Here is a 25,851-nt window from a genome sequence, read left to right on the forward strand (position 1 = left end):
TCTAGAGCACGTTGGGTGGCACGGGATACATGCGGACGTGCATTGTCCTGTTGGAACAGCAAGTTCCCTTGCCGGTCTAGGAATGGTAGAACGATGGGTTCGATGACGGTTTGGATGTACCGTCCCCTCGACGATCACCAGTGGTGTACGGCCAGTGTAGGAGATCGCTCCCCACACCATGATGCCGGGTGTTGGCCCTGTGTGCCTCGGTCGTATGCAGTCCTGATTGTGGCGCTCACCTGCACGGCGCCAAACACGCATACGACCATCATTGGCACCAAGGCAGAAGCGACTCTCATCGCTGAAGACGACACGTCTCCATTCGTCCCTCCATTCACGCCTGTCGCGACACCACTGAAGGCGGGCTGCACGATGTTGGGGCGTGAGCGGAAGACAGCCTAACGGTGTGCGGGACCGTAGCCCAGCTTCATGGAGACGGTTGCGAATGGTCCTCGCCGATACCCCAGGAGCAACAGTGTCCCTAATTTGCTGGGAAGTGGCGGTGCGGTCCCCTACGGCACTGCGTAGGATCCTACGGTCTTGGCGTGCATCCGTGCGTCGCTGCGGTCCGGTCCCAGGTCGACGGGTACGTGCACCTTCCGCCGACCACTGGCGACAACATCGATGTACTGTGGAGACCTCACGCCCCACGTGTTGAGCAATTCGGCGGTACGTCCACCCGGCCTCCCGCATGCCCACTATACGCCCTCGCTCAAAGTCCGTCAACTGCACATACGGTTCACGTCCACGCTGTCGCGGCATGCTACCAGTGTTAAAGACTGCGATGGAGCTCCGTATGCCACGGCAAACTGGCTGACACTGACGGCGGCGGTGCACAAATGCTGCGCAGCTAGCGCCATTTGACGGCCAACACCGCGGTTCCTGGTGTGTCCGCTGTGCCGTGCGTGTGATCATTGCTTGTACAGCCCTCTCGCAGTGTCCGGAGCAAGTATGGTGGGTCTGACACACCGGTGTCAATGTGTTCTTTTTTCCATTTCCAGGAGTGTATGTTGTTGAGAAATACGAAATATGAAACTGAGTCACAAACAATGCGTCTACATTGCCATCTACATTCGCGGTTCCCCTCTCACCCCCCCACCACGGCGACAAGATGGGGGAACTGTGCAGCGAGACGAAGTGCTACGGGATGTGAGCCAGGGCCTGGCTCGTGAGCCGAAGCCTTGGCCGCCCCTGGCCTAATGGATTCCACTTTACTTGCCCGGTTTGTCGCGACAAACGTTTACCACCTTCCTCTTTCAAAAGAGTATTGTTACAACAGAACTGAAAAAATGTTGAAGTGTTATTTGTACACCGCTTTCAGTGCGACAACTGTTGATGAAAAAATGAAATTGTAAACAAACACTCCATCATGCGAAACGGTACAGACAGCAGTTGTGCAGTAAATACGAAGTTCACCCGTCACCAGACTGTATTAAGCAGTACGTGTTTTTTAAATCTAGTCTAAGTCTGCCAGTAGCGAGTGTGAATGTTAGTAACCAAATGAGGTTAATCAGTATTGAGTCTTCACGCTTAGTAGACGTGGTACATTTACACCGCTCGTGTAGCACATGGTACGGGGCGCTGTTGCTGTAGGCCCCAAACCACATCCCAGTTTATTTGGGGAGAAAAATTAAGTGTTAGCAGTTTTTAATTAAAGAGAATAGCACTGTTTAGGATTATATGTGCATGATTGCGCAGTATTTCTGAAATACTGGAAATAATAGGAGATTGACATAAAATTGTGTGTATTTTGGAACGCTTGAAGCATACATTCAGCGTAATTATATTTTACTAAACCACATTTTGCATACAGATCAAGTCCATAGTCGAATAACACGGTAGCTCGGGGTGTTAATTCAGAAACTTTAAAAAAATATATATAATCGTATGGCTACGGCCCCCCCCCCCCACCCCCGGCGGGCAGACCCTTCGCCGGGTGACGGTCTTTCAATCTGACGCCATTTCGGCGACCTGCAGTCGATGAGGATGATAGGAAGATGATGAGGACAGCACAACAGCCAGTCCCTGGGAGGAGAAAATTCGCCCAGCCAGCTGGGAATCGAACCCGGACCCAGAGGGTTGACAATCCGTCACGCTGACCATTCAGCTACCAGGGGCGGACGTTCAGAAACTGGTCACCATCTGGAATAAAAAATACGTAGTAAAGTTTTAATCGATGGAATTCGAAAAATGCTGTCTGTCCCTCGCCTCAAAATTGCTGATGAAAATCGACGAAGAAATAGATAGAATGAAAGAAGAAAATTTTGATTATTATTACAGCCTTCGGTGCGGAAGGACATGGGTTCAATGCCCGGCATCTCCTCAGATTTTTTCCGAGAAGGGAAATTCCCGACCGCACTCCCTTAAGCTTTATTCGTGCAATTGCCCAGTGGAGAGCCAATCAAGAGCTGAACACAGATCAAGCACAAAACAGGAAGAAGGTGTACTGAACTGTGGAAAAAAAAACAGTGAAAGATCCCAGTAGAAGAAGTGCAATATCGAGGAGTGTATAAGAGCAGCGGCTATTTGGTCAAGGGGCACGCTGTTGGAGTGCTAAGAGGGCGAAACATGTTCGAACCTTCCTTACGCCAAACTTTTTTTTTTCACTGTATTCAAATTTGTATCTGTGTCATGGTGTAACGTTCGTTTGCAACAAAGAGGTGTAAGCAAGGGACCTATAATGAAAGTTGATTTTGCACAACTATTCTATTAGCAGCCGAAAGGACGTGGTTTTCGAATTGGAAATGCAAACGTTTGATGACGAGGCGACTGATCAATCGAATCCTCCACCGGCAAACAAGTCTGGTGTGTCATACACGGCGTTAGTGACAGTACGTGTGTCATATGATAGGAGTCCCTTATCGACGCACCGAACTTGTACGCCTGGTGAAAGTGAGAGATGCCTCCTTGCCCGATTTAGGTGTTCGTATGAATGTGAATGTGAGCACTCCCAACGAAATAACGAAAACTTAATATGTTAACAGAATCTTCCGTCGTTTCTAGGTAGAGCAACATTATAATAAATGAAAAGCACCAGTTTGCATTTGTTCTACAATATATGATCTTTTGTAGAAGAAAAGCAAACTGCTGGTTTTCATTTATTGAAAACATAATAGTTTGTCACATAAGCTGCAACAAATAAACGCAACAGTTTCACAATCACACAGTTTCTCTGTGCTCTGTCAGAACATATGTTTTTAACGTTTTTGAAGTTTCGTTCCGTTTTGGAAGTTTTGACTCTTGAATTCCTTTGACTGCTGGTCTATAACCAATGTATAGTGTGACAACTGCCAAGACAACAAAAAGACAATAAACATTTCAATGACCGGACGGACAGTTCATTAAAAAAATAGAAATAAATGGCACGAGAGTGTTCAGTACACGGCTCGTCCGCTTTGTAGTCAGACACCGTGACAATTTAACCATGTTGCCGTCGTTTTTACACTGCACTCGATATTTCACTTGTTAAGCTTGGACCATTCACTGTTTCTATTTTGCATTTTTCTACAGTTCAGTGTACCTTCCTGTTTTCATACCTGAACTGTGTTCCGTTTTCGAGGGGCTATCCACTGGGCTATCTTACCACTAAATCTGAGGGAGCTGCGATGGGGAACTTTTCTTTTGAGTTAGGATGTTCTGGATCGAGGTCCACTCACCCCAGTGAAACAAAATGGGAAGAAGCAGTGGCATAATTGGACTCAGCTACTGGCAATGACGAACTTGTGCCGCAACATTATCGGCACAGTTTATTTTATCCACACTGTTAACAGAGCTCACTCAAAAATTCATTTGTTGATATATCCTCGTAGCAAATGTCGAGGCCGCTCAGCGAAACAATGTTACAACCAGAATACTCCCAAAGTCTGAAAGCTATTTGTCTGTTTTAAGGTCACTGATGACCTGCAATTCTTTTTTTGTGTTCCTTTCACTACCTTTGAGGTCAGGTGCAAGCGTATCTCCACTATATATCTGTCTACTTTGTTTCAACTGAATTCTGTAAAGGTTTCATGTGTGTTTCAATATTTAACCCCTTCATATGCAACAGTGCTCTCATTACCTCAAGCCAAATCTTGTAGTGTTAGGTTCCACCCATATACACAACGTGAACTGGCTTTACTCAACCTGTGTGTCCCGCCAGTTCATTGAATACCTCAGAGCTGTGGAAGGCGTCGCGATATTCTGTTCTGACGAGAAATTTAAACTGTATAGTTTTATACACTCCTGGAAATTGAAATAAGAACACCGTGAATTCATTGTCCCAGGAAGGGGAAACTTTATTAACACATTCCTGGGGTCAGATACATCACATGATCACACTGACAGAACCACAGGCACATAGACACAGGCAACAGAGCATGCACAATGTCGGCACTAGTACAGTGTATATCCACCTTTCGCAGCAATGCAGGCTGCTATTCTCCCATGGAGACGATCGTAGAGATGCTGGATGTAGTCCTGTGGAACGGCTTGCCATGCCATTTCCACCTGGCGCCTCAGTTGGACCAGCGTTCGTGCTGGACGTGCAGACCGCGTGAGACGACGCTTCATCCAGTCCCAAACATGCTCAATGGGGGACAGATCCGGAGATCTTGCTGGCCAGGGTAGTTGACTTACACCTTCTAGAGCACGTTGGGTGGCACGGGATACATGCGGACGTGCATTGTCCTGTTGGAACAGCAAGTTCCCTTGCCGGTCTAGGAATGGTAGAACGATGGGTTTGATGACGGTTTGGATGTACCGTGCACTATTCAGTGTCCCCTCGACGATCACCAGTGGTGTACGGCCAGTGTAGGAGATCGCTCCCCACACCATGATGCCGGGTGTTGGCCCTGTGTGCCTCGGTCGTATGCAGTCCTGATTGTGGCGCTCACCTGCACGGCGCCAAACACGCATACGACCATCATTGGCACCAAAGCAGAAGCGACTCTCATCGCTGAAGACGACACGTCTCCATTCGTCCCTCCATTCACGCCTGTCGCGACACCACTGGAGGCGGGCTGCACGATGTTGGGGCGTGAGCGGAAGACGGCCTAACGGTGTGCGGGACCGTAGCCCAGCTTCATGGAGACGGTTGCGAATGGTCCTCGCCGATACCCCAGGAGCAACAGTGTCCCTAATTTGCTGGGAAGTGGCGGTGCGGTCCCCTACGGCACTGCGTAGGATCCTACGGTCTTGGCGTGCATCCGTGCGTCGCTGCGGTCCGGTCCCAGGTCGACGGGCATGTGCACCTTCCGCCGACCACTGGCGACAACATCGATGTACTGTGGAGACCTCACGCCCCACGTGTTGAGCAATTCGGCGGTACGTCCACCCGGCCTCCCGCATGCTCACTATACGCCCTCGCTCAAAGTCCGTCAACTGCACATACGGTTCACGTCCACGCTGTCGCGGCATGCTACCAGTGTTAAAGACTGCGATGGAGCTCCGTATGCCACGGCAAACTGGCTGACACTGACGGCGGCGGTGCACAAATGCTGCGCAGCTAGCGCCATTCGACGGCCAACACCGCGGTTCCTGGTGTGTCCGCTGTGGTGTGCGTGTGATCATTGCTTGTACAGCCCTCTCGCAGTGTCCGGAGCAAGTATGGTGGGTCTGACACACCGGTGTCAATGTTTTTTTTTCCATTTCCAGGAGTGTATTATAACACGGCGCATTCTGCTTGCTAACTGAGCTGTAAAAGACAGCGTTTGCAACGGTTCGCAGGTGTCAGGTCACCTTGCGATAATTTGAGCGATGGCATGTCTGGAAAAGTGCATACCTTACTCTTCCAGCTTAATGAAAACAGGAGCAACACTCGGTCATCTTTAGTGTTTACGAAGCCTAAGCATTCTGTGGTACAAAATTTTATTTCAGTTTTGTGATGGAGAGGACGTATAATTTGTAATCTGTAGCGAGAATAGGATTCCTCTGGTGTAGGTGGTGTGGGTTGAGAGGGCGATATCGAGGTTAAAAAAAAAATGTATTATTTTATTGGGTAGAAACATTATTCCGATGCAAGAATATACAGAGTGTTTATAAATCAATATCGGAATCTTAACGGTTTAAAATATTTATTACATTAAACTTACAGCTATAAATGATATGTCAAATGAAAGAGCAACTCAAACAGTTGTGTTTGGCACCAGTGCGCATGCGCAGCGCGCAATGTTTCCGCCGCAATCCGCTAGACAGCGGTAGAAGTGAAGATGGCGACTAGTGAACAGAAAGTATTTTGTGTTTTGCAGTTTACAAAGATAGAATGTGTAGTTACTGCGCAACATGCGTTCCGGCTGAAGTTCGGTTGTAATCCTACAAGTGATAATAACATTCGTAGATGGTATCATCAAGTTGAAGATACCGGCTGCCTTTGTAAAGTTAAGAGCACAGGACGACCAAGAGTTAGTGAAGAGACTGTAGCCCAAAGAAATCAGTTTGGAAAGCTAGTCGTGTATTACAAGTTCCCGTGTCGACTGTTTGGAAAGTTTTAAGAAATTGCACACAACTACATACTTACTGTTTACAGTTATTACAGGCTCTAAAGCCGGCAGACCATGGATTACGTGCCAACTTCGCAAACGAAATGTTGTTTCATAATGATGCCTTCTATCTCTTCTTCCTCGGCACTAACAGCTTCTACCATTTAATGAAAGTCGGTCACTCTCCATTCTTTGTAGGTGTTCATCCCATCTGTTTCTTTAATCTAGTATTTTATCATTTAGACTAAAAATTTTTAGTTTTCCTCTAATATCTTGATTTCTTAGTCTATCTTCTACTGTCCAACCTTTAACTCGTCTCAGGAGTTTAATTTCTTGCACCTGAATACATCTTTTTTCCCTTTTTGCTAATCACACATGTCTTGCTTCCATAGAGGAATGTGGGGACTGCAACTGTTTTGTAGAATTTAATTTGTTAAAGTTTCTGTTAATTGTTCCACCCGACTGAATTTACCTAAGCATAATTTCTGTATCACTGCTGTAGGCATATGTCACCTCACATTGTAGGTAACTTAAGTGGTACAGTTGCTCTAAAATCTTCTGAAATAGCTCTATTTTGGCTCCAATATGATCTTCCCCATGAATGCCATTGCCTAATTTTTTTCTGTTGACGTCTCCGCATCAAATTTCGAACTTACTTGTTTCACTAAATAAATTCCATCCTGAAGATGCTCTTCTTTATCTGCTAGGATTAATGCATTGTCAGCATTTAGTAAGCTATTTAAACGAGTCTTCGTATCTAGGTATATACTTTTCTGAAATTATGTTTCCTTTATATCCATTATTTCACGTATGTATATGGTAAACAAAGTTAGGGAGTTGTCATGCCCCTTTGTTGGTTGGTATCTCATTAGTCACTTTTATGTTGAGATCTAGAGTGATAGTCGTCTTCTGATGCAAACGTTTTATCGAATTTATTGGGTGTTTGGATACTACGATTCGTCATTATCCTCCGAAGTTTCTGTCTCTTAACTCTGTCGAAAACCTTTTTTTTAATCGATAAAAGCAACGTGTATTTCTTTATTATATTCTTTGCGTTTTTATGTTATTTGTTGTAAAATAAAAGCTGCATCTATCGTAGAGCGTCCTTTCCTAAAACCCATTTCTGCATCTTGCAGTATTACTTCTGTTATGTTTGTAAGTTTCATGTTTAAAATGTTAGCATGTGTCATGTGCGCTGATTCCAGTAAACTTATTCCTCTGTAGTTACTTCGTATGCTTTTGTCTACTTTTTTACGAAGTGATATCACTCTAGCCCTCTTCCAGCCTTTGGGAATGCTCTTGATCTTTCAACATTTGTTTAAGAGATGTAGCTGTCGTAGATGTAGCATCATCTAACTATAACAAATAGTCTGACCAAATTGTCAAGGCTATCGCCGGACCTGGCGCATAAGACCACTCTTCAATCGTATGCTAACTGTACCCTAAGCTGACTTCAGGTGATGTCCCAATGAAATCTATGGTCCATACTACTAGCATCCAGGCCTGAATTTTGGAGTTAAAATTGCAGCAGAATGGGCCATAACTTTCATACCGTTTATTTTACCAAAACCTGTGACTCTACTTTCACTACCCTCTCCCCGGCATTTCAGAGCACCCATCTTGACGCCACTGCGACCAAGACGCCAGAGACTCCAATCCTCGCTGTCCACGGCCGATCTGCAGACGCCATCCAACGCAACGCCCTCCATGTTCTGCCCATAGGAACGACTCGGGCTACGAAGATGGCCTCCTCTCAGCTGCCAGCCACCGCGGGAAGTTTCAAAAATGTTCAAATGTGTGTGAAATCTTATGGGACTTAACTGCTAAGGTCATCAGTCCCTAAGTTTACACACTACTTAACCTAAATTATCCTAAGGACAAACACATACACCCATGCCCGAGGGAAGACTCGAACCTCCGCCGGGACCAGCCGCACAGTCCATAACTGCAGCGCCCTAAGACCGCTCGGCTAATCCCGCGCGGCGGGGGAAGTTTAAGTGCCGGCGCTCTTAGTAACGTTCCTAACGCCACACTCCTTGTGAAGGGAGGATAATAAATCTGCTTAAGTGAATGTGGGGTGCAGGACCACTTGCGTGCAGGGTTGGGTTGTGCCGGTGTATCGTGCAGGCCAATGGCATCTCAGACAAACAGCAGCAAAAGTGTGACTACACTCTTGCGTCTCGGTGGAGGCAGCGGCTATTTCCCCTCACAACGTGTAGAGAAATCAGCACACGGCGCTGCTGCAGCGGCGAGCTGATTTCCAGCAGGCCATAACGTTTGCACCAAGGAATGCTGGCTCCAGGGGCTAACACACAGCCGCTCGCGACGTTACTGAAGACTGCCGGGGTGCCGGAGATTCCAGGCTCCAGTGATGGATATCGCCCCTTCCAAGTGACAGCACGTGGTACCATGGCGCCCGCACCAGCATGGAAGGCTGATCAACTGTACTATCCCAGTATCGCTTTGCTGCTCTCTAGGGCTGGAGACTGGTCGTTATTGGAGTGAGCCAGGAGGTGTCTTGGTTGTGGAAAAGCACCAAGTCAAAGAAGGATGGTATGGCAGTGGAGATCTGAACTTGTGGTGGCTACGTGCTGTCTCATATCGCCCGGTGGCGTAGCGCAACCCAGTTTCCACAGTAGAAATGATTGGCGAATAAGTTAACAGCATCAAAAAGAAGATTTATTTGTATTTCTCCACGCGAATGAAGACTCATTAGAAATAATGCAGCAGGAATTAGAGCCATTTCATACCATACCACAGAAACTACACTCATGCTCATAAATTAAGGACAATTTCTGAATGTCGTGCCACACAACGTGGCACTACACAAAACTGGCGCTAATAGCAAAGGCACATAGGGAACACACACGACACAGATCTGTAAGTGCATGGTATTGGTGATAAGTTGAAAAAACTGTCCCGAAACACATATGCTACAAAACGCCACTGTTTCCTGCGCATGTACCCCGATATCAGTATGGGATATGATCACCATGCACACGTGCACAGGCTGCACAACGGGTTGGCATACTGTGGATCGGGTGGTCGAGCACTGCTGGGGTATAGCCTCCCATTCTTGCACCAGTGCCTGTCGGAGCTCCTGAAGTGTCCTACGGCAGCAATACGTCGACCAAGAGCATCCCAGACATTCTGGATGGGGTTTAGGTCTGGAAAACAGGCAGGCCACTCCATCTGCCTGATATCTTCTGTTTCAAGGTACTCCTCCACGAAGGCAGCTCGGTGGGGCCGTGTGTTATCATCCATCAGTAGGAAGTTGGGACCCGCTGCACCCCTGAAAAGGTGAACATACTGTTGCAAAATGACATCCCAATACACCTGACCTATTACAGTTCCTCCGTCAAAGACATGCAGGGGTGTAGGTGCAGCAATCATAATACCACCCCACATCATCAAACCACGACCTCCATACAGATCCCTTTGAAGGACATTAAGGGGTTGGTATTTGGTTCCTGGTTCACGCCAGATGAAAACCCGGCGAGAATCACTGTTCAAACTATACCTGGACTCGTCCGTGAACATAACCTGGGACCACTGTTCCACTGACCATGTACTGTGTTCTTGACACCAGGCTTTACGGGCTCTCCTGTGACCAGGGGTCAGTGGAATGCACCTTGCAGGTCTCAAGGCGAATAAACCATGTCTGTTCAGTCGTCTGTAGACTGTGTGTATCTGGAGACAACTAATCCAGTGGCTGCGGTAAGGCCCCGAGCAAGGCTTCCTGCAGTACTCCGTGGCCGTCTGCGGGCATTGATGGTGAGATATCGGTCTTCTTATGATGTTGTACCCTGTGAACGTCCCGTACTGTAGCGTCTGGCACGTTTCCTGTCTGATGGGATCGTTGCCATAATCTTGAGATCGCACTTTGTGGCACATGGCGCGCCCATCCTACGACATGCTGCGTTTGACCAGCCTCCAGTCGCCCTTGTATTCTACCCCTCATAACACCATAAATATGTGTTCTTTGAGCCATTTTCAACACACAGTCACCATTAGCACGTCTGAAAACGCCACTGTAGTAAGGGCGAACGATCATGTCATAGCTACAACGCTCCAAGTGTATGTGGGCTGAGAGGCCGTCCTATGTTGCAGCAGCAGAGGGTGCTCGTAGTCCAGAGGCACTGAAGGTGTCGCTCAGTGGCTGCACACAATTGGGTCCGCCAGATCCCACGCAATTGCTGTTGGTGTCAAACTTGCAATTCCACTGCCTACTTCCATCATCCTTCGAGAGTGTTGTTCCTTTTCTTTCTGGGTCACTTTTTCCTTTTGCAGACCTCTTTCTTTCCTCAAATCCTGCCTTTTGTGTTGCTCATCTACAAAGTATTCTATTATCTATTACGTCCATTCTAAGTCCAGTTTCTTTCATATCGTTTCGGTGAACTATGAGGGTCTGGATCTGTAGCTGTTTAGCAAGTTGAAGATCTGCTTGGTTAGTCTCTTCTTCTCATTCGGTAATACATCCACAAAACTGTAATCTTCTGTTCTTCGTTACATAAGTTACCTTTTCCATTTTCAAACAGAACTTTATGTTTGATCTTAATTTGTATTCAACATTATTATTACTTCTAGGTCCCAATATTTTCCTCAGAATTGTTTTTCAACTTTTTCCAGCTTTTCTAGATTCCCAGGTCTTGTTTGTTTTTCTGTTGCATATAGTGTTTTACGGCCTACAGTTGTCTGATATTGTCTTAGTTTTGTTTTCTATAACATAGACTTTTTGTTATATACTTTTTGTCATATGTGGAATGCTCCTTACATTTTGTATAGTCTGCTTTCCACGGCTATCTTTTCTTTTGTATTGCTTGTTATCCATTCTCCTATATATTTAAGACAGACTGTTTTGGATATTGTTTTGTTAAGAATTTTAATATTAGAAGTGTCATTGATATTTGGCATGAACTGTGTTCTTTCGAATGATATTTTTAGTCCTATTTTGTCTGCTTGTTCCTGTAACTGTGTGATTTGTTGTCTGACACTGTCCACTGTATCAGTAATTAATGTCATGGCATTTGTAAAAGCTGCACAGTCTAAGATGATTTTTTTTTAATTTCTTCCTAGTTGAATACCTTTAGTATTGATGGACTTTTACCGTTCTCTCACTACCTTGTCCAGTACTGGTGATAAACCATTTTCCTGTCTTACTCTTGATTTAATTAGAATAAGTTTTCATAGATCCCCATAAATTTTAATTTTGATGTTGTGTTTATTAAAGTTCCTTTAATTATTTCTGTTGTTTTATTATCGAGTCAAAAGTCCTTTATAATGCTGATTAGTACTTTTCTATCCATCTACAATGCTTTCCTATCCATCTACAAAAGTTATCATATACACTCCAGGAAATGGAAAAAAGAACACATTGACACCGGTGTGTCAGACCCACCATACTTGCTCCGGACACTGCGAGAGGGCTGTACAAGCAATGATCACACGCACGGCACAGCGGACACACCAGGAACCGCGGTGTTGGCCGTCGAATGGCGCTAGCTGCGCAGCATTTGTGCACCGCCGCCGTCAGTGTCAGCCAGTTTGCCGTGGCATACGGAGCTCCATCGCAGTCTTTAACACTGGTAGCATGCCGCGATAGCGTGGACGTGAACCGTATGTGCAGTTGACGGACTTTGAGCGAGGGCGTATAGTGGGCATGCGGGAGGCCGGGTGGACGTAACGCCGAATTGCTCAACACGTGGGGCGTGAGGTCTCCACAGTACATCGATGTTGTCGCCAGTGGTCGGCGGAAGGTGCACGTGCCCGTCGACCTGGGACCGGACCGCAGCGACGCACGGATGCACGCCAAGACCGTAGGATCCTACGCAGTGCCGTAGGGGACCGCACCGCCACTTCCCAGCAAATTAGGGACACTGTTGCTCCTGGGGTATCGGCGAGGACCATTCGCAACCGTCTCCATGAAGCTGGGCTACGGTCCCGCACACCGTTAGGCCGTCTTCCGCTCACGCCCCAACATCGTGCAGCCCGCCTCCAGTGGTGTCGCGACAGGCGTGAATGGAGGGACGAATGGAGACGTGTCGTCTTCAGCGATGAGATTCGCTTCTGCTTTGGTGCCAATGATGGTCGTATGCGTGTTTGGCGCCGTGCAGGTGAGCGCCACAATCAGGACTGCATACGACCGAGGCACACAGGGCCAACACCCGGCATCATGGTGTGGGGAGCGATCTCCTACACTGGCCGTACACCACTGCTGATCGTCGAGGGGACACTGAATAGTGCACGGTACATCCAAACCGTCATCGAACCCATCGTCCTACCATTCCTAGACCGGCAAGGGAACTTGCTGTTCCAACAGGACAATGCACGTCCGCATGTATCCCGTGCCACCCAACGCGCTCTAGAAGGTGTAAGTCAACTACCCTGGCCAGCAAGATCTCCGGATCTGTCCCCCATTGAGCATGTTTGGGACTGGATGAAGCGTCGTCTCACGCGGTCTGCACGTCCAGCACGAACGCTGGTCCAACTGAGGCGCCAGGTGGAAATGGCATGGCAAGCCGTTCCACAGGACTACATCCAGCATCTCTACGATCGTCTCCATGGGAGAATAGCAGCCTGCATTGCTGCGAAAGGTGGATATACACTGTACTAGTGCCGACATTGTGCATGCTCTGTTGCCTGTGTCTATGTGCCTGTGGTTCTGTCAGTGTGATCATGTGATGTATCTGACCCCAGGAATGTGTCAATAAAGTTTCCCCTTCCTGGGACAACGAATTCACGGTGTTCTTATTTCAATTTCCAGGAGTGTATTTCAAGTTGCCGACATTCATCATTTCTATTATGTTTTTTAGTATTGGCTCTCCACAAGACCTTTCTTTCCTAAATCCTGCCTGATACTCTCCTAGTTGAAACTTCCTGGCAGATTAAAAATGTGTGCCGGTCCGAGACTCGAACTCGGGACCTATGCCTTTCGCGGGCAAGTGCTCTACTAATTGAGCTACCCAAATACGATTCACGCCCCGTCCACACAGCTTTACTACTGCCAGTACCTCGACTCCTACCTTCCAAACTTTACAGAAGCTCTCCTGCGATCCTTGCAGAACTAGCACTCCTGAAAGAAAGGATATTGCGGAGACTTGTCTTAACCACAGTCTGGGGGATGTTTCCAGAATGAGATTTTCACTCTGCAGCGGAGTGTGCGCTGATATGAAACTTCCTGGCAGATTATAACTGTGTGCCGGTCAGAGACTCGAACTCGGGACCTTTGCCTTTCGCGGGCAAGTGCTCTACCAACTGAGCTACCCAAGCACGACTCATGCCCCCTCCACACAGCTTTACTTCTGCCAGTATCTCGTCTCCTACCTTCCAAACTTTACAGAAGCTCTCCTGCGAAAAGGTCCCGAGTTCGAGTCTCGGCCCAGCGCACAGTTTTAATCTGCCAGGAAGTTTCATATCAGCGCACACTCCGCTGCAGAGTGAAAATCTCATTCTGGAAACTCTCCTAGTTGTTGGTCGAGTATTCCTTCAGTTCTCAGTAAAACTTCAACACATAATGTGAAAGTACAGTGACACGTTAAAAACTGAGCGCGTATTGGTGAATGTAGCAGGGAAAAGGGCGAGAGGGTTTTCATCACTGCTACAGGCCTCGTAAGACCTTAAATAGGCCTAGGTGGTCACAATGATGAAAACTGGTAAAGCCAGAGAACCTGGGGCCAAAGATCACACCGCTTGTAATGGCACAGAAGGCACACTGGCCAGCTTATATCTGATGCTCTCCAGTGTTAACGTGCCATATCAGAATCCGGTCTGATAAGTGTTCGTCTGTCAACCAGCGTGAAGTACGCTATCTTATCTGCCGTAAATCTATCAAAAACACACTGCAGCAGAGGAAGTCGAGCAATTTGTGGCCAGCGATAACGGCCCGGCACTCAGAGAAAAAATTGCCCAGTCAACATGACTCTGACAAAGCTGCAGCTTCTCCGCATTTTATGTTTTTGTCCGAAACATTCTCCGTTATGTTACATCTGAAATTATTTGAAATGGACAAATCTGACGATAGGAATGACGGTCGTATCACAGGAAGTGAGGCTGTACCTGATTTTCCACGAATCCAAATGACGTGTAATGTAAGACTTGTGCAATGCGCATTCCCAGGCAGATTACCGTTCATCACAAACAACAGAAACTTATAGTTTGAAGTGAGCTTAAAAATTGTTTCACTTGGAACTTCAGTCCAAGCATCGTATATAAGAAATTCGAAACGCAACCACCGTCTGGTAAAATCATTTTGAACATCATATGGAATGCCCATGGTCCGATTTTCTGTGATTGTTCGGAGAAGCAATGAACTATCAACAGCTTATACTACATACGCACGTTTGGAAACTATGTCAAACCTACGCTAAAGAGGAAATACCCGAAATAGCAGAGAAGAGCGTCCTTCTTCTACAAGACGACGCTGGAGCTGGAGGCTGTAGAAAAGTGGATTGGGAGAACCTATCTCAAAGTCCTTACATCACTAATCTTGCCCCTTCAGATTTTTACGTTTGGTCCTGTGTAAGGACATTTGCATAGTATCAGCGGCAATGAAAAGTTCAAGAGAAGGATAAAACTGATTTCGAGATCAAGGTAAAGAATTGTTCACTGAGGGGATAAGAAAATTCGCAAGAAGATGATCCAAGTTCATAACGCCAGTGGGAATTGTAGCATTTCTTATCCAAAACAGGTGAGAGAGACTGCAGCAAAAATATGCAAACTGGTGGGATGTTTCCAATCTGAGGAACGAATGAGTGGCGGATAACGAATCCATTCATGGAAAATAATTAATAAAAATTACTTATCTTTGCACAGTAAGGTCCAAAATAATATCCCCACTAAGTGTTTTGACTCTACGTTAGCTTACATTAAATTTATTAACTATTGACCTCTCCTGCTTCAGCAGTAGAACTCTGATGCCAACTGTTTCACATTAGCATATCCATGAACTTTTGAACTCAGTTGCGTTTATAATAGCTAATGTTTGAGTAATTGCTGAACAAATGCTGTACGGTTAATGTCCATAAGAACAAGGAAATTTTTTATTTGATATGACGAAGACTGATAGGATACATACATCAGTTATTTACAATAATTGGTGCTAGATGGGAGTTTCATAACACTTTACCAAATATCTGAGTTTGTCTTCCCACCACTTTTGTGTCAGCTATTGTTTGTTACCGAGAACTGTATGCATTTTATGAAGAATTGTGTGAATAATGATTCAGTAGGTATCCAGACAGGTTTTATATTTATTCTTGTGCTGTAACAGCATAAATAACAATAACTGTCTGTTTCCATAGTTACTTATACAAATATCTGGTTTTTACGGGAAAGAGAAAATCCATTTTTCCTAGGAACCAAGGAATGATTTTGGGGCTCAAAGATGAAGGATCCTCGAATAGGCAAGTTACTAGGAAATTATCTATTGACTGTTGCTAGGAAATTATTAATTGACAGCAAAACTATGGGAAATGTATTGAAGAGTCAAGCTGAAATTGGAAAGTCAAGTTCGAGATTCAAGTATGGTCGAAGGAAACATGCAGTCCCAGATTGTGCAGGGCAACCAAAATTATAGCATAGCAAGATATAAAACTGAGTTCAAAGCAGATTGCTTTTAAGATTGAACAGGAGTTCTGGATCTCGACTTCCCATCAAACAGTGTCAAGACGCCTTTCTGATCTCAATCTTTTGCGGACAAAACCTACAGAGAAAGCCCAGCTAACAAAAAAGCATGTTGAAGGAAAAAAAGGTTTCTCGATATGTATCAACGGTGGACATCTGAGGACTGGAAGAGAATGATAATTTTCGATGAGAATAAATCTAGTTTGTACGACAACGACAGTGAACTGAAGCTGTGGATAGATCCAGGAGAGAAACTGAAGAAGAAAGACTGTGCTGCGGAAAAGAAGTAGTTCAATAAAAGTGTAATCGTTTGGGGAGCAAAGTGTTCTTAAGGAGTGGGCAGAAATAAGGTTTGTGTAGGTTCATTTACACGGCGAAAATACTGTGATATTCTTAAAAAGGAAGTACTAAATACTGCAAGGGATCATTTCAGTGGAGAAAACATTGGGCCATTCATTTTCCAGGACGACAATGCTCGTAGTCACCGTGCCATAGTTGCCCGGGAGTGTTACGCAGATATTGGTATTGATCAGTTATGGTGGCTCTCAGATTCTATGAGTATGAACCATACTGAGAATTTGTGGCCCATTGTGTCTAAGAAACTAAGTAATATTGGTGCATCAGTAGAATAGAGTTAATTGAGAAAGTTTTTCACGTCTGGTAACACGAAAGTGAACCTGATACAAGCGAAACATGATAGTGTGAGTTCAATGGAAGGGTTTGAACCGCTGAAACGTAACTTTTGCAAGATATTATTGAGTTTCTGGGAGTAAGACAAAGGATGAAGCTGTCGAAGAAGAAGTTCCGCTGCCAGAAGAACAAGATGGACAGTAAATGGAGTAAGGGTATGAGATGCGAGACGACCATTGTATCTTGATGATGTTATGACAATGGGCCATGAGAATATGGATAGTTGCGACGAGAGAAGGTAGAGGTACAACAACAGGGAGTATAACATATTGATGGCTAGTGTAACCTAATTAGTGTAATGCTGATTTTTTATATTTTTTATTTACTTGTGTGAGTTAATTTTATAAAAATCTGTTCTGTTCGTGAACAACTTTTGTTTCCTAGAGATAAAGAAGATTGATATTTTTGTGCCAGAGAAGGATAAAAGATGATAATTACCAGAAGGGTGAATAAATCAGTACGAGAAGAGACAAATCAAGAAGAATAGGAGGAATATGATAGGAGAAGCACTGGCAATGATGAAAAATTGTTTATTGTTTTGTAACATCGACATAATAAATTATATGTTACTAGAACCATGGTATTATATTGAAGACTTTACTTCGTGTAAGGTAGAGTACGAACTAGAACAGCATGATTTTATCTGCAGTAGATTCTTTACGAGAACTCAAAACCGTTCAGTCAGGCACATTGGCGGGTTCCCTGTCATCGATATCGAAACCATCAGATTACGTCGACATCGATGTTGAGATAACATTCCTAAACTGAAGTTGTGGCAAGAGTGAAATCAAGAGACAGTGTTGTTCTCATTTATAGTTGAGTAGACTTTGAAGTAATACAATAAGAAAGCAAACAGGATTTTTTTTCTCGATCGTTCAAGTAATAGCCTACTAAACGTTACTGTAAGGGTTAGTGTTTGCATAATATATTCTGACCATGGTAGTGTCATGTTCCCAGAAGATTGAAAGTCGGTTGGTAGGGGGACGATAAGCAGCTGCAATAAGGATGAGGAACTCGTATGTTATGAAGTGTGTGAGTATGTGTGTGTGTGAGAGAGAGAGAGATATAGAGAGAGAGAGAGAGAGAGAGAGAGAGAGAGAGGAGCTATATGCCAGAGATGCGCCAATAATGGAGATGACTGACGCCAAAGTAGCGTCAGAGTTTTTTTGACGCTGTTACAAGGTTCACCGGATTTGTGTTTTTTCTTCTTGTTGTTGCAGTGTTCGTATGCAGAATGAACCTGACTTGTGTGGTAATGAATTTCAGGGGCCCTGAGAGAGAAAATAACTCAATGTGAAGAATGTCGTTACCACCGAAGGAATAATCCAGTTGAGGTACAGAAAGAAAAATGAAACGAGAGAAAATCATTGCATTGAAAACAGGTAGTACCTAACCCTAGGTATTGGCATTAAACTATTATTAGAATGATAACTGGTGTAAATGTGAAGTAAGAGGACATCTGATAACTGCACTATTTAGATAAATTAATAGATGATAAGTGGTAATTTCATATAAGGTTTTGATGTTTATAGGTAGCAATTTTCTTCATCTGAATATTTGGACAATGTCAGATGGGATGGATTACTAAGAAAAAATTATCAAATTTTGCACATGCAAGTGAGAGGGAGATGGAGATCCACGTATCTCAACTAGTAACTGACGAATGTCTGATTGGATTTGTTCTTTGAGGTGGCACGAAGGAGAACGTTATAATCAGCAGGTAAAATAAGAGAGTATTAATACTTCCTCTCATTATTTACTCTTTCGTACTCAAAGAAGCAAGTGTAAAAATTTGATTTTCATTGTTTTATTTTATTTTATTATTTATTTATTTATTTATTTTTGATTAGTTGCAAGTTGAGTTATTAGACTTAGTCTGTGAGTAGAGTGGAGAGTTAGAGGATTTATTTTTTCTTATAAGTGGTATGAAGTGTATCAAAGCAGTTGATACTGCTGCATGACAGAATGAATATTGTTGCTTTAGGTGTAGATGTGTGTAGGAATGGTGTACGAATTTAAAATTATTTGTGTAGAAGTTCCTTACTTACAAGGCATTTGGTAAACTTTGACCACGATTTATGGGTGCTGATTAGTAACGAGAATTTTTTGTGTGGTTGTAAGGAAACTCTTTCGAGACTGAGAATAGCCCGAAATCCAGGATAAGTAATTTTCTATCCTGCTGTTTGTCTTGGTAGCGAATGCGGGGTCATGGGTTGCATACTGCTTATGCTGCTGTGTATTTTTCTCCCCATTTGCCCGCGCGTGTCGGCTGGCCGTGTATCTAGTTCGCTCGCGGCTTAAATGTATAATTGGCCTTACGCTCATAAGGTAATAGAGTTGTACTGCTTAGCTGATTGCAAGGGGTTCATCACCATGCTGGAGCAAATGTAATCTCGATGTACTGCTAAGTTGCTAGAACGGCAATTCACAGGCGCTGCCTGAGACACAAAATATCTTTGCCCCTGTCAAAAGTGAGCTGCAATAGAGTCGCAGGTCAGAGCAGTCTCTGCCGCAGTTGCAGTCGCTCGCTGCTACAGTGAAGTTGTAGCCTGTCGCTGGTACAGCGCAGTTTATAGTTAGTTGTTGTTAAAAGTCACAGCACAGAACAAATTGTAAAATTTTATTATATGGAACTGAATAATAATTGTGATCCGCCGCAGAGCTAAATGATACCATGGAATGAGATGATAATGAACAAATGATAATTGTAAACATAATGAAAAATCAACGGTGTAATTAAGTCAACCATCTATTGCAAAGTAAATTTTATTATTTTTATTGGCTTGTGCGTATTTAAGTCACTTGTCTGAGATGTTAATATGAATTTGTTTCAATCTTTTCTTTTGTGATTCGTCAGCACCAGTTGACCCAGATTTGTAATATATTCAATTTTGCCATGTAGTGGATCGTAGATCTTTATCATTAAAGCAAAAAAATTTCAGAATATAGTTGTTTTTACCAGTCAACTATAATAGTATAATTTCTCGTTAAGTCATTGCCATTTCCGATCCAATCATTTATCTAAATTAAAATATTCCAGAATTTTTGTCAGATCGTGGTCACATGCTCTTTAGTAATCAGACGACCAGCTGTGCAGCTGTGTCACTAAGTAAAGTCTGTTTTTGTAGTAATTCAGATCTCAGACAAATGTTATCTAGTATTAGTAGATAGGCCAGCATGGCACTGAGCTGTGCCATGTACAAGCAGATATGTAGACAGCGTTATCCAGCGACACCATCACGGGGAAAGAATTTCTCAGTTTATTTCTCACAGACAGATTCAGATTGATTTCACAGGTCCATGGCGTAGCGTTGCTTACGTCAAAATTTATCAGTTTTTCATGAGTTGGGATTTATCACTTTTCATATGTCGGAACCTAATTATCCAAATTTCATTATTTTATATTTTTTTATCTATAGGGGGGCAACGGCCTTGCCGCAGTGGATACATCGGTTCCCGTGAGATCACCGAAGTTAAGCGCTGTCGGGCGGGGTCGGCACTTGGATGGGTGACCATCCAGGCCGCCATGCGCTGTTGCCATTTTTCGGGGTGCACTCAGCCTCGTGATGCCAATTGAGGAGCTACTTGGCCGAATAGTAGCGGCTTCGGTCAAGTATACCATCTTACGACCGGGAGAGCAGTGTGCTGACCCCACGCCTCTCCTATCCGCATCCTCCACCGAGGATGACACGGCGGTCGGATGGTCCCGGTAGGCCACTCGTGGTCTGAAGACAGAGTGCTTTTTTTTATTTATATGAGAAGGTTACATGATGTTCATTAATAGGTTGATTAATTCTACAGGTGATGTGCTGTAATGAATTCTGTGTTTCTAGTTACTTAAGGCAGATGTCAGTCTGTTGTAGATACCCACTAGTTCTGGGGTTTTTCTTGCCTATTCGTGACCGTTGCTGCTCACGTCTGGAGGTCCATGCCGAGCCTGTATTGCAAACAACTGAGTGGGCGGGCGTCCGCTTCTGGGCGCAGTTTGTTAAATCCCACGAGATTGCTTCGTCACATGAAATTTTATATCCTGCATTTTAGTGTGCCTGCCATTTAAGTGACGTGGTCGTGTGCCATGGTATCTGATTTGTTGTTGGCTGTACTCTGAATTACTTTGGTAATACCAATCACTGCAGTTACGAAAGACTACATTTTCTCGTTAAATTTTAGTAAATTGTTCTTCAGGTTGATCATAGTTTTGAGTAAATAAATTTTAACTCTTTTCACTAAATGTGTAATAGGCCATAAGTGCCGTGGTTTACGAATGTTTAAATTTTGAAGTAACTTGCTCTCATCTGAATAGTAATTTTAAAGATGCAACTGTCCATGGTGATTGCATGATTTGTCACTTGATCCAGTCCTACCACCCCACAGCCTATTGTGCAGATCTTGTGTCGTTTTGTAAAAGGTTGAATTCCATGCTGTGCTGACACGTCAACTCGATCTTTTACTCTTGCGTCATCCGTTACTATGTTTTGCTATGTTAGTCAATTTCTAAATTTTTACTGAGGGTTCACATTGACCAAGGTTGTAATAAATTATCAGGCTTATTAAATGAACTGTTGAAAGATGATCTAATGACCATGGGACACACCGCGCCTAAATATTAAGAGTAAATCTGTCAATATGTAAAGATTCGGCGAGATATGAACAGATAAACGAAAATTAAGATACAGGGGTAGCCCAATACCCCAAAGCTATAAAACCGTCCACATGTCGTCGTTAAACGAGCAAGCGTTCTCGATGAGACTCCATCGATGCCGCCACACTAACATCTGAGCAGTTTTCGTCATTAGTTTACATTGTTGCATACTCCATCTTTTCGACTTTGGTTCGGCCCTTGATAATGAACTCCTTAGAGTGACTGACTGTAATAGAGCAATGTGGTGTTTTTAGGTTTTCCGTGAAATGTGTGTGCGTTTGTGTCTGTGTGTGTGTGTGTGTGTGTGTGTGGTTGTGTGTATCAGTGCGCGCTCCGATGTATCGCTTCATTTAATTTCAATGCTCTCTTTGTCCACAAGTTCGCGTTATGTTCAATATAAGCCAATATCAACTATGTTCCCACCGGCAAAGGCAAAAATTAAGTATATTTACTTGTACTTGTTTTTCTCTGATAAACATAAATTTTTCTTGCGTTGAATAAGTGCAGTAAGGAGGAGATATCTTAGGCATTACAAGACACAGTTAATAGGAAGTCCACTATCCGCAAGATTACATGATCCCAACCTCTCCTGCAAGTGTGCAAGGGGTGAATTATATAGTCATCCTCTCTGCATACGAATTATTGTCATATGCACGCCTACATAAGCTTCAAAGATTATCCTCCATTCCTACACCCAGTCATCCAATAGTCTCTTCACTCCCGCCTTAACCTCGGGATTACGTGGAAAAATTACATCGATGTAATGAACCATTTTTGTTGTACAGCTATTTGTCTGTTTAATAAACCATCTCTAATCTTTCACTTATGTTTTTTATTTACGTTAGGGATTGAAAACCCATGAAGTCAAGATCTTACATGGAATCTTCTTTATTTGGATTGATTACTATTTTCGGCTAATGATCTCGTCGTCTTCAGATATCAAACATTCTTCATTAATGTTGGTGTCATTACGGCTACACACATCGTTCAGATCTTTCTTAAAACGACCACTTCCATGAATGACATAATCAAAAACATCTTTTCGTCGTTCGTGGACAGTGTAATTGAAGGATGATCATAAAACAAAGACATTATGCTGTTAAACTTGGCAACTGACACACTCAGTATTACATCAATTCGTAGCAGAGATCACTGTTAGTTCTATCGATGTCCAGCGCGTTTTCGATTTAAAATTGCACACTGTATTAAAAGCATTTCAGTGAATGACCTAATAACCAATTATGAAAAGTTCCTTGTGTCTCTGATTAAGTCAATCCCTAAGAGGCGATAAAGTAGAGAAGGGAATTTAGAATATTCAGTGAAACCTTCCTGGATGTATAAAGCGAATAAAAGATGGAGCTATTCAACACGTAAAGAGGACATGTCAGAATCATGAAGGTGGTAATAATGCGATGAAAACAATATTTTTTTGAACGACTGAAGATTGCAGACTAATTTACGGTTTGACATCCGTTTTCATATCAACATAATGTTAAGGTCAATAACCTAACTGAAAGTTGTTGATGATACCTGTCATATGCCAGATGTTTTGTTTCTTGTTTCTAGCTTAACTTGTATCACAGATTTATCGAGAGCAAATTTTCGTTGCCTCTGGCGACTTACTTCACGCAATCAAAAGATTATGGCTGCACTTAAGAGACAGATAAATAGTACGTTCAAACAAAAAGTCAGTCAGCAGCACTTAATATCTTAAACTGAACAAACGATGATGTTTTATTACAATTAACTGCAGAAGTAATTGTGCACTCTGAAAGCTATTATAAAAAAGTAAAGGCGCCCTCATCTGAAAATTGGTCTGAACACCGCAGTGCTTTACCAGGAGTGGTTACACTGAACATAGCTGCCCTCGCCTTTGTCAGACATTTGAACTAGCTTTCCCCCTCAGCTATTAGGGGAGGCACTCTTTGACTCCGAAGCTGAACCACGGAAAGCTTTCATACTCTATCAACAATACGTCTTAAACCGTACATCGTAAACGAATGTCGTACGTGACCGTTCGAACTGATCCATATAAACGATGCAACTTTTAATTCTGAGATTGTACTGATCTGCGTGTTATGTAAGGCATCACATTTCTTCTCAGAAAATGGACGAACAACACAGAATCTTGTTTATTGTAAAAGACGTTACAAGAAACACTGAATAACGTAAATATCTATATTATACTGTGTACAGTATTGAAAACAATGACACAATTTATATAAACTACATAATGGTGGTTATAATTGCTACGCTTTGTTTCTCTTGCTCAGTCTCAACTGGATACCGCCTGTTGGCGTGAGGATAAACGCCCTTGGCTCGAATGACAGATGGCGGACGGTCTTCTCGCACGGTTCGATGTTGTATTTTGAGAGTATATGTATGAGCCCCACTTTCGTCTGAAGCAGCCCGAATCTCATTCCTGAAACAAGAGAAAGTAGCTTCTCACATTCTGTGACAATAATGGAAGAAGTTGTTAATCATGAACTGTCGACTAGCGACGTTATATAAATTTGAACATTTGCAAATACACTCCTGGAAATGGAAAAAAGAACACATTGACACCGGTGTGTCAGACCCACCATACTTGCTCCGGACACTGCCAGAGGGCTGTACAAGCAATGATCACACGCACGGCACAGCGGACACACCAGGAACCGCGGTGTTGGCCGTCGAATGGCGCTAGCTGCGCAGCATTTGTGCACCGCCGCCGTCAGTGTCAGCCAGTTTGCCGTGGCATACGGAGCTCCATCGCAGTCTTTAACACTGGTAGCATGCCGCGACAGCGTGGACGTGAACCGTATGTGCAGTTGACGGACTTTGAGCGAGGGCGTATAGTGGGCATGCGGGAGGCCGGGTGGACGTACCGCCGAATTGCTCAACACGTGGGGCGTGAGGTCTCCACAGTACATCGATGTTGTCGCCAGTGGTCGGCGGAAGGTGCACGTGCCCGTCGACCTGGGACCGGACCGCAGCGACGCACGGATGCACGCCAAGACCGTAGGATCCTACGCAGTGCCGTAGGGGACCGCACCGCCACATCCCAGCAAATTAGGGACACTGTTGCGTCTGGGGTATCGGCGAGGACCATTCGCAACCGTCTCCATGAAGCTGGGCTACGGTCCCGCACACCGTTAGGCCGTCTTCCGCTCACGCCCCAACATCGTGCAGCCCGCCTCCAGTGGTGTCGCGACAGGCGTGAATGGAGGGACGAATGGAGACGTGTCGTCTTCAGCGATGAGAGTCGCTTCTGCCTTGGTGCCAATGATGGTCGTATGCGTGTTTGGCGCCGTGCAGGTGAGCGCCACAATCAGGACTGCATACGACCGAGGCACAAAGGGCCAACACCCGGCATCATGGTGTGGGGAGCGATCTCCTACACTGGCCGTACACCACTGGTGATCGTCGAGGGGACACTGAATAGTGCACGGTACATCCAAACCGTCATCGAACCCATCGTTCTACCATTCCTAGACCGGCAAGGGAACTTGCTGTTCCAACAGGACAATGCACGTCCGCATGTATCCCGTGCCACCCAACGTGCTCTAGAAGGTGTAAGTCAACTACCCTGGCCAGCAAGATCTCCGGATCTGTCCCCCATTGAGCATGTTTGGGACTGGATGAAGCGTCGTCTCACGCGGTCTGCACGCCCAGCACGAACGCTGGTCCAACTGAGGCGCCAGGTGGAAATGGCATGGCAAGCCGTTCCACAGGACTACATCCAGCATCTCTACGATCGTCTCCACGGGAGAATAGCAGCCTGCATTGCTGCGAAAGGTGGATATACACTGTACTAGTGCCGACATTGTGCATGCTCTGTTGCCTGTGTCTATGTGCCTGTGGTTCTGTCAGTGTGATCATGTGATGTATCTGACCCCAGGAATGTGTCAATAAAGTTTCCCCTTCCTGGGACAATGAATTCACGGTGTTCTTATTTCAATTTCCAGGAGTGTACATGTTCATAGCAGTTTTAACTTCATACCATTTTTTGCAGCAAAGTGAACTAGGTTAATAAAGCAAGTATTTATTTCAAAATATGCATATTCCTATGAACGTAAATTTTCTCTACAACACGCCAAGTACGTACACTGCCTAGCAAAAAAAGTGAAACATCCAAGTAGATATGGTCGGTTGTCATCCATAGCCACCTTTTTACGAAGAAATTTAAAGAAATCTCTTCAGACACGGCTCCCGATAAGCAAAGTTGCTTTCGTTGTTGTGTTGACAACACTTCTATCATTTGGCCTCACGGAAGTGAAAAATTGAGAGAATTCTTGGATCAGCTGTACGGCATTCACGATGTCATTAGCTTTACAATGGAAGCAGAGACAGAGCAGTATTTGTCAAACTGCGACCCACGGGCCGCATACAACCCTGAATGAAGTACTCGTGCGAGAAGTGGTTCTGACTGTGCCATATTTTACGAGGGTCACTCCAAACGAA

General features: G+C 44.4%; 1 protein-coding gene and 1 pseudogene across 1 annotated transcript in view; one reads left to right on the plus strand and one right to left on the minus strand.

Annotated features, from left to right (window-relative positions):
* The window catches only part of LOC126191334 (cytochrome P450 6k1-like), a 251,442-nt gene that overhangs the window by 146,869 nt on the left and 78,722 nt on the right, over positions 1 to 25,851 (minus strand). The window lies entirely within an intron of this gene.
* Positions 20,189 to 20,306, plus strand: LOC126089684 (5S ribosomal RNA; annotated as a pseudogene).

Source organism: Schistocerca cancellata, chromosome 6 (assembly GCF_023864275.1).
Source record: "Schistocerca cancellata isolate TAMUIC-IGC-003103 chromosome 6, iqSchCanc2.1, whole genome shotgun sequence".
In the NCBI taxonomy this organism is placed as follows: domain Eukaryota; kingdom Metazoa; phylum Arthropoda; class Insecta; order Orthoptera; family Acrididae; genus Schistocerca; species Schistocerca cancellata.